At 39.4% G+C, this 7,552-nt stretch overlaps 1 pseudogene across 1 annotated transcript; it reads right to left on the bottom strand.

The window, feature by feature from the left end:
- Window positions 1-5,677: 5,677 nt before the first annotated feature.
- On the bottom strand, window positions 5,678-6,697 carry LOC100278958 (uncharacterized; annotated as a pseudogene). The gene is made up of 2 exons (NR_157213.1): window positions 6,344-6,697; window positions 5,678-6,182 (listed from the first exon to the last, which is right to left on the bottom strand). The product of NR_157213.1 is annotated as an uncharacterized protein (transcript).
- Between the last annotated feature and the right edge of the window lie 855 nt (window positions 6,698-7,552).

The following is a 7,552-nucleotide window of genomic DNA, read 5'->3' as shown; positions in this document are numbered from 1 at the left end:
AAAGCCGCTCCTAAGGGAGCGCAGCGTAAGTTTTCTACTCAAAAGTCGTTCCTAATGGAATGCAGAGCCAAATACCGCCGAAATATAAGGCGAAGCGCAAAAAGTCAACGCGAAAAATACCGCTGAAATATAAGGCGAAGCGCGAAAAGTCAACGCGAAAAATACCGCCGAAATAGAAGGCGAAGAAGTTCAAAAGACGTTCCTAAGGGGATGTAGAACTTACACCGAAAAATAAGCGGTGCAGCCGAAAAATAAACGGCAAAAAGATTTCAGTCATTTCTAAGGGAATGAGGAGTTTTGATGTGGCTTCGTAAGCATGTGTCTGGACATTCATTTGCACAACAAATCACATCATTCATTGCATTCATATACATTCATTTAGACATACATAGGATCATCATCATCACATCATATAGATACAGACAGTTGCTTCGGTTATATGGATAACGCTTCGGCAAAAGGAAAGGAAGCAGATTTATGCTTCGCTGTGTACGAAAAGAAGGGAAGGTGTTTTTCGCCTTCGGCTCAAAAATACAAGTTTTGTCCACATCAAAGCAGTTCATACATGAACAGAAATGTAAAAAATATATTACAAGGTATGGACAAATTTACAGAGTAGTATCTGATTCTTAAATTACAATATTCTTTACAAGGATAATTCAAAGGTTTCTCTAGAGTTTTTTCACAGCAATGTCTTCAGCTTCATCATCATCCGATAAGCTTCGGATCATTCGCTAAGCTTCGGCTCATTGCTCCTCGGCTTCGTCATCCTGTACATAACAAAGCATTATAAGGTAAATTCAAGTTTCAAGGAAAAGGTAAGCATAAGGTATGAGTTTATTATCGGTTTAAGGTGACTTCGAGCTTCATCACCAGCCATGCTTCGTCCACCCTTTGCCCAAATTTGAGTTACGAATCTGTTCCTAATGCTTCGGGCCAGGCCGAGGATGTCAATTAAGTCCGCTGGTGATAAGCTGAAGTTTGGCCGGTTTACAATATTCCCGTGCGTGCAGCCAGCCTTCATGAAAGCAACAACTGTGCCTCAAGAAGCTAGCAGAGCACAAAAGTCACCATGTCTAGCTATAACTTCGTCGAGAGCATCAACTTCACCTTCAATATGATCAAATGTGCCCGGCAGGTCTTCAACCGAAGGTTTAAACTTTTCGGAACTGGCTCCAACTGAGTTGAAGGCCTGCTTCAGCCGTTGAATGCACCGGGTGCCGAAGCCTAAACATCTTTCTTGAAGATCTTTGAGTGATTTATGCATATTTGAACTTTTTTCAACTTCAGCTTCGAGTTTTGTTTCGAAATCTTTCTTCTCTTGCTTAAAGCTTTTTGACTTCATGGAAAGTTCACTATTCAATCTGGTGATATCGGCTTGAGCTTCTGCCAGTGAACCCTCCATTGTCTGAAGCATGAAATCTTTCTTCTCCAAAGCAGCTTCGTGCTCTTTAATCTTGCCCTCTAAGCCCTCAATTATAATTTCGTTTTTCTTGTCCTCGAGGTCTTGCTGCATCCTCAAGGTTTTGCTTAGCAATAGACTCTAAAAAAATAACCTTCGTCAGGAGTAACCTTCGACATTCCGAAGCCTAAGAGAATTTTTCACGGGTCGAGCTCGTTACGAAAAATGATCTGGCACCGTGAAGGGGCTACTGTTGGGGGTCTGCTTCATCGCCGAAGGTCCCATAAGAATAAACACCTTCGGAAGATCAACACAGAAGCAAAGCCAAAGCTATCATTCGGGGAGCTTCGGCATAACGACATGCCTTAAGACGAAGGGTGGCACCGACTTAAAGATGAAAAGACTAATTGGCCCATGATAATCTATGTCATGATTGTAACCGGTTGCAAAGGACACGAATGTAAATCTACACAGGCCGCGCCCTGTGCCTATAAATAGATGAACAGTACTCCCGTACTGTTCACGCTGACTTGTATGCACTCGTGCGTCACGCTTGGACTTTTGCCTTCTGTCGAGCCAAAGGTACAAATGTAATTCAATATTGTTCATGCTCATTCATAATGATATAGAAAAGATATATTAATGATGTTGTATGTTTATTCATGTCATTTATCATGTTTCATTTGTTTCTTCTTTTATTAACATACACTGCGATGATGAAGGTATGTCCTTCATGGCCTTCGTCTGAAGATCATTATATCCTAATGGAGATAATGCTTCGAAGGACGAAGGACTTTAACCATTGATATTTTGTGTTGCCTTGTTCTTAACTCATAGCATTTGAGAACAAGTCCCCAACACCATATAAATACTCAAGCCTCATGATTGTGCTTGGAGTCAGCTGATGGAAGTGTATTTTGTATTTTTTTCACAACCTCAATAACCATTGGGTCCATTGGAAACTGGAGATCGGCCAGAAGAAGCTCTTGAATACTACGATCTTATTGACCTCTGGCTTCGACACGATGTCGTCACCACCAAGTTGAATGGGCTTAACATTTTCAATGTACCCTAGTTTCACATTAAATTTTAGATGACCTCCTATAACTTTTTACTTTTCAAAAGTCACCATGGCTTGGATTCTAAGGGCACATAGTAGCTTTATCATCTCCAACCTTCTCTTTGAACCTAGAATCAACTTCGAAAATCATTCCTGGCACCTTGATCCTCATAAACTTGAGATGCTCAACTGATTGTCTCTCGCATGGAATCGATGGTAACACCCTCAAAATGTTCTTTAGTGTCGCTTATAGCATCCCACTATAGAGCTTCGATCGATGTTGGAGTTGGAGCACTAGCGATCATCTTGATGCGTGTAACACCTCAAAATCATAATTTTGGGATTTAGGAAAATTCTCCAAAGGTTTTGAATTAAAATATCTTAAATAAGAATTTTTCTACCCTTGAAGTTAATTCTCCCAAGATAAATATGTTTCTCATAAGGTATTAAATAAAAACAATCCCTATATAGACTAAGTTATTCCTTTTTATAATATATTTGGAAATATTCTAAAAAATGTAGGTTAAAGTATCTTTTAATAAGTATTATGCAATAGGAATTAACTACCTAAAATAAACATTCTTTTTTGATTGTATGTTTAAAAGCATTTGCATAAATGAATAATATAATTTAATTAATAAATACATAACATAAAAAAATATTTGCATTTCATGCTGGGATTCTTTGTTTGATGCATTCATATTTGGATTTCTAACTCAGATTTGGATTTGAATGTTTAAAACAAAGATAGAAAATGAAAATAGAAAAAAAACTGACATGTTACTTACCTAGGCCGAATTCCTCAGTCCTGGCGCATGACTCCATCGCGCGGCCTAGGAGCACATATGCAATGTCACCACGCCAACACATGGGGCTTCTTGTCAGCCGACGCCGCGCGCCATGTACCATTGCCATGTGGGACCCACAGGGCGGCCCATCCACTTGCGCACGGTCGAAGTCCCAGAGCCCCTTGGACAATTAATTAGGAAAGGTAGTATGAGATAATCCTTTCTCGAAAGGGGCAAGCGGGGAGTCAATCGCTGCAAGCATAGTGCAGGTTGTAATTACTGCGATGGGGTTACTTACCATAGAAAAAAGCATATGCTTCCTTTTGCTTGAAATCATAGCAGCTTTTCTCATGCTAGTGTAACTTTGTAAAGGTCTCACGGAGTAACCCTAGTCATTCACTTTGGAAGTGTCTAAGGGTCTAGCTAACCCAGGCTAAAAGGAAAAACGTCTTGTGGATAAAGATATGCAACCTCTACAGAGTGTAAAACTGGTATATCAGTCGTGCTCACGGTCATGAGCGACTCGGACCCTCACATAAGTAATTTATGAAAATAAATTTAACCTATCATGCATTGCATTGTGGGATATTTCATTATGATCTATTATTTAATTGGGATATTAGTTACTCATACTTAGTAATTTCTAATAAAATTTTGACCAACTTAATTAAAAGTTATGTTTAGCCTTAACTATTTTCCTTGGTAAGCCTTACACTATATTTTTTTTCCACACTTGCTGAGCGATAATCGTATGAATATAATCACAACAGGTCAAAAGCAGGTACCACTAAAAGGAGGATCACCGTGAATGAGTTCGGAGAGGTGTAGGTCGTCGTCTCTCAGTCAACTATGGTTGTGAAGGATCGTCGTCGTCATATGATATATTTTATTTAGCTATTTTTACAGAACTTTTATTATATAATAAAGATGTGATATTTTTTCTATACATTGAGTCACCATATGTGTGAAACTTGATCCTAAAACATATGTGAGATGCATCTGGATTTGCACTTAGATCTGGGTGTGACAATGCGAGCCATTCTAAACGCTAGTACTTTGGACAGTGAAAATGAAACATTGATGAAATACATAAGGACAACAAAACTATTAAGGTGAAACACAAGAAAGCTTCGGAGGCGGAGCTTAGATTGTCTCCAGCAGCGTCCTCTAAATTTCATCCCCTAAAGAAATATTCTCTGTCCTTTACAGTCTTCTCTAAAAAAATTCGTCCTCTATATCTTCTTCATCTCCAACAATATCCCCTAACTTCAATCCTCTATATCTACAGTGTTACCAGATTTCATAATCTACGTTTTTCACCTATCACAAAAAATAATTAATTTCATATGTTGTGGAATTAAAATAGTTTCTACGATATATTTTCATTTAAAAAAATTCTCCTAGATCGCAATTAGGCTACCAATTTACCCAAAATATATAGAATGTCTAAAGTAATGCCAGCTCACCAATCGAAGACACTTTCAACAGGATTCAGGACCGACGACCCAATCGAAGATGAAGACGACGGTCGCAATAGGCTCCGCTTTCTATGCTCGGTACGAGCTTGGAGGACGGAATAGAGCAGCAGATGTGTTTGCTGATGGCGACTTGGGACGAATCGTCAGTGGAGTTGGTTGTCGTTGCTGGCTTGCGCTTGTGAGGACCTCCGTCGTTGGCTCTACCTGAGACGAGCGATCCACCGTCGGACCTGCCCGATTCTGACCGCCTAGAGCCTAGCTTCGCGTCCAACTCTGACGAAGCACGTCGGGAATGAATAGGCGTTGTAGAGAAGACGGTTGTGACGGGAAGGAAGAGCAAAAGGAAAGTTTCCACTCCGGCGCGGGAGGGAGAAGCGACCAGCGTATAGCGGACGTTCGAGATCCCCCACATTTAGCGTCTCCTTCGCGTCCGGCAAATTTTAGCGCTCCATTTGGCATGTCTTGTTGGAGGCATACAAGAGGACATGGTCCGCTACCGCTAATTTTAGCGTACAAAACCTTTTACAGGGTGTTGTTGGAGACAGTCTTAGCACAACATGGTGTGGTGTAAGCAATAAATGTTGTGGGGCAGGCTGAACACCCAAAGCTCTATATGTAACCATGACAACATAGGAGTCGAGGGGACACACATATGGCATGCATGCTCTCTGACAACTAGGTCCACTCAAAAAATATTCTTCCAAAAATGTCTTATGTATATTAATATATCTGTTTTCAATAATGAACTCAAAAGAAGATGATTTTCGAACCTTTGGTTCAATGATCTATGAAGTATATTTCGTGGTTTGAGCTCGTTATAAAAAACAAACTTATGCAGTAAGGAGCTACTATTGGGGAGAGCCCTTGACCGAAGGTCCATATTAACAGAGGCTTGTCCAGTTTACAATTTCAAGAAATCAAATCTGAAGCACAGGCGAGCTTCGGACCATGGATAGAGCAGAAGATTCAGATGGATAGAAGAAGCCAAAGCTCTAACATCTTCAAATCTGCTAACCAACAAAGAAAGCCAAAGCCTTCCAGGGAGAAGTCGTACATTGTACATCAAGGACATAAAGATGAAATTGTACTCCTGTTAATCCTTAGCTTAATTTGCATAAGTATTTACCATGTCCTACTGAATCGAAAAAGTCCCGATAGTTTGACATGGGCTCTTTGTTGTTAGCTTGGGAGACCTTTTAAAAACTAAATTCAACCGCAATCTACTGACAGATCTGGGTCTCTGCAAAGTTTCAGAGTAATCTTCTCTTGGTGGCGCTAGGTGTGGACTTTGGACCCTGAATGCGATGCAAATTGCAATTTTTTTTTGCGCATAGATCTGGTGTTGGATCTTTCATCCTCAGATACATCTGCAGCTCGTTGCCGTTGTGTTCTCCTCAGGTCCGTCCATTTCCCCCTAGCAGGGGAAGAGGGAATGCACTAAGCACATGAGAATCCTGTCAAAATTCATTGACCAACTTAAACAATCGCTTATCTAAAATCAAAGACCACAGATAACAAATGGATGAGGATTATCCAGAATAGAATAATATAGCTCTGCATACAAAACTAAGTACCATGTGATGCATCTAGGAGCAGTTGATATCATGCCACATACCTAAGTACAGAAATGCCAGTTTTCTTCTAGTTGCAGTAGAATATGTATTAATTTGCACAATTACCAAAACACTGTTATCCCTCTCTCTTCTTCTGAAAAAGAATATATATATGTGTTGCTTAGGCGGTCTCCAACATATCGTGTATATGGCCGTGCAAAATACCATTTTATACTGTATATTGTATTGTTCATACAGTGAAGTTTGAAATATGAAATGCGATAGGTAAGCTGCTGCTGCTGGAGACATCTTAGGCCAAAAGCATTTAGAATATCAACAGTATGTAGCTATCAATATGCATTTTAGCATGCTTGTGTTTGTGTAGACAAAAAAGCAAACAAAAAAGCGGCAGGGTTCAGGTTTTCTGTTTTGTCCATAGGAAAAAAAAATATGATGATCTGTTTACATGGCACCTTCAAATCTTCAATGGTAGGTCATGGAGCATGCATGAATGAGGCTGCCACATGAGAAACCTGACACCGCATGCATCCTCCGCCGTCTGACTGAGATTCTCTGGCTCATCATGTATGACTGCAATAAACCAAACAACAAAAAAAAGGCTTCCTAAAATAAATCAGGAATCTTCTAAGCTAGCTGATAAATAAGGGGGTGCAGAAACGCCCACAGAACAATCAGGCATGCATTTATATTTATATAGTGTAGCAACCACATGGTAGTTAAACCGTTACAACCGACCAAGGAGAAAACAGTTGGTGAGGTCAAAACTCCTTGGGAAAGTGACAAGTTCCAGTCAAGCTCATTTTAAAAAAGAAAAATGATACACTCTGTTAGTTTGAAGCCCCGGCAAACAGTGAAACCAAGCAAGGGTGACTACATGATTAGTATTAAGGTCCTGTTTGTTTCTCTCATAGATTATATAAGTTAGATTATGGTGTAAAGGTGGAAGGGTAAAATATCATTTTGGATTAAAAAAAACTAAAATAAACTAGCAATACTAACTTATTTTTAGTCACAATGTTGATATTTTACTATCCTATCTTTCTGTTATAATCCAACTTATATAATCAAACCCTAAGTCTCTTAAAAGCAGCAATATAATGTTGATATCCTTCTCCACAAGATGCTAGGAAACCATGCCTAATAAGTTACTTTAAAAATAACCTATAAATAAGAAATAATCGTTTTTTCTTTCTTTCAAAAGTCCTATCATAAACCATGTTTAATAAGTTACTTCTCCATATGAGATTTAT

The sequence above is a fragment of the Zea mays genome, chromosome 2 (assembly GCF_902167145.1).
Source record: "Zea mays cultivar B73 chromosome 2, Zm-B73-REFERENCE-NAM-5.0, whole genome shotgun sequence".
Taxonomy (NCBI): Eukaryota; Viridiplantae; Streptophyta; class Magnoliopsida; order Poales; family Poaceae; genus Zea; species Zea mays.
The sequence above is the reverse complement of the archived record's forward strand: the minus strand, read 5'-3'. Positions and strand labels throughout refer to the sequence as shown.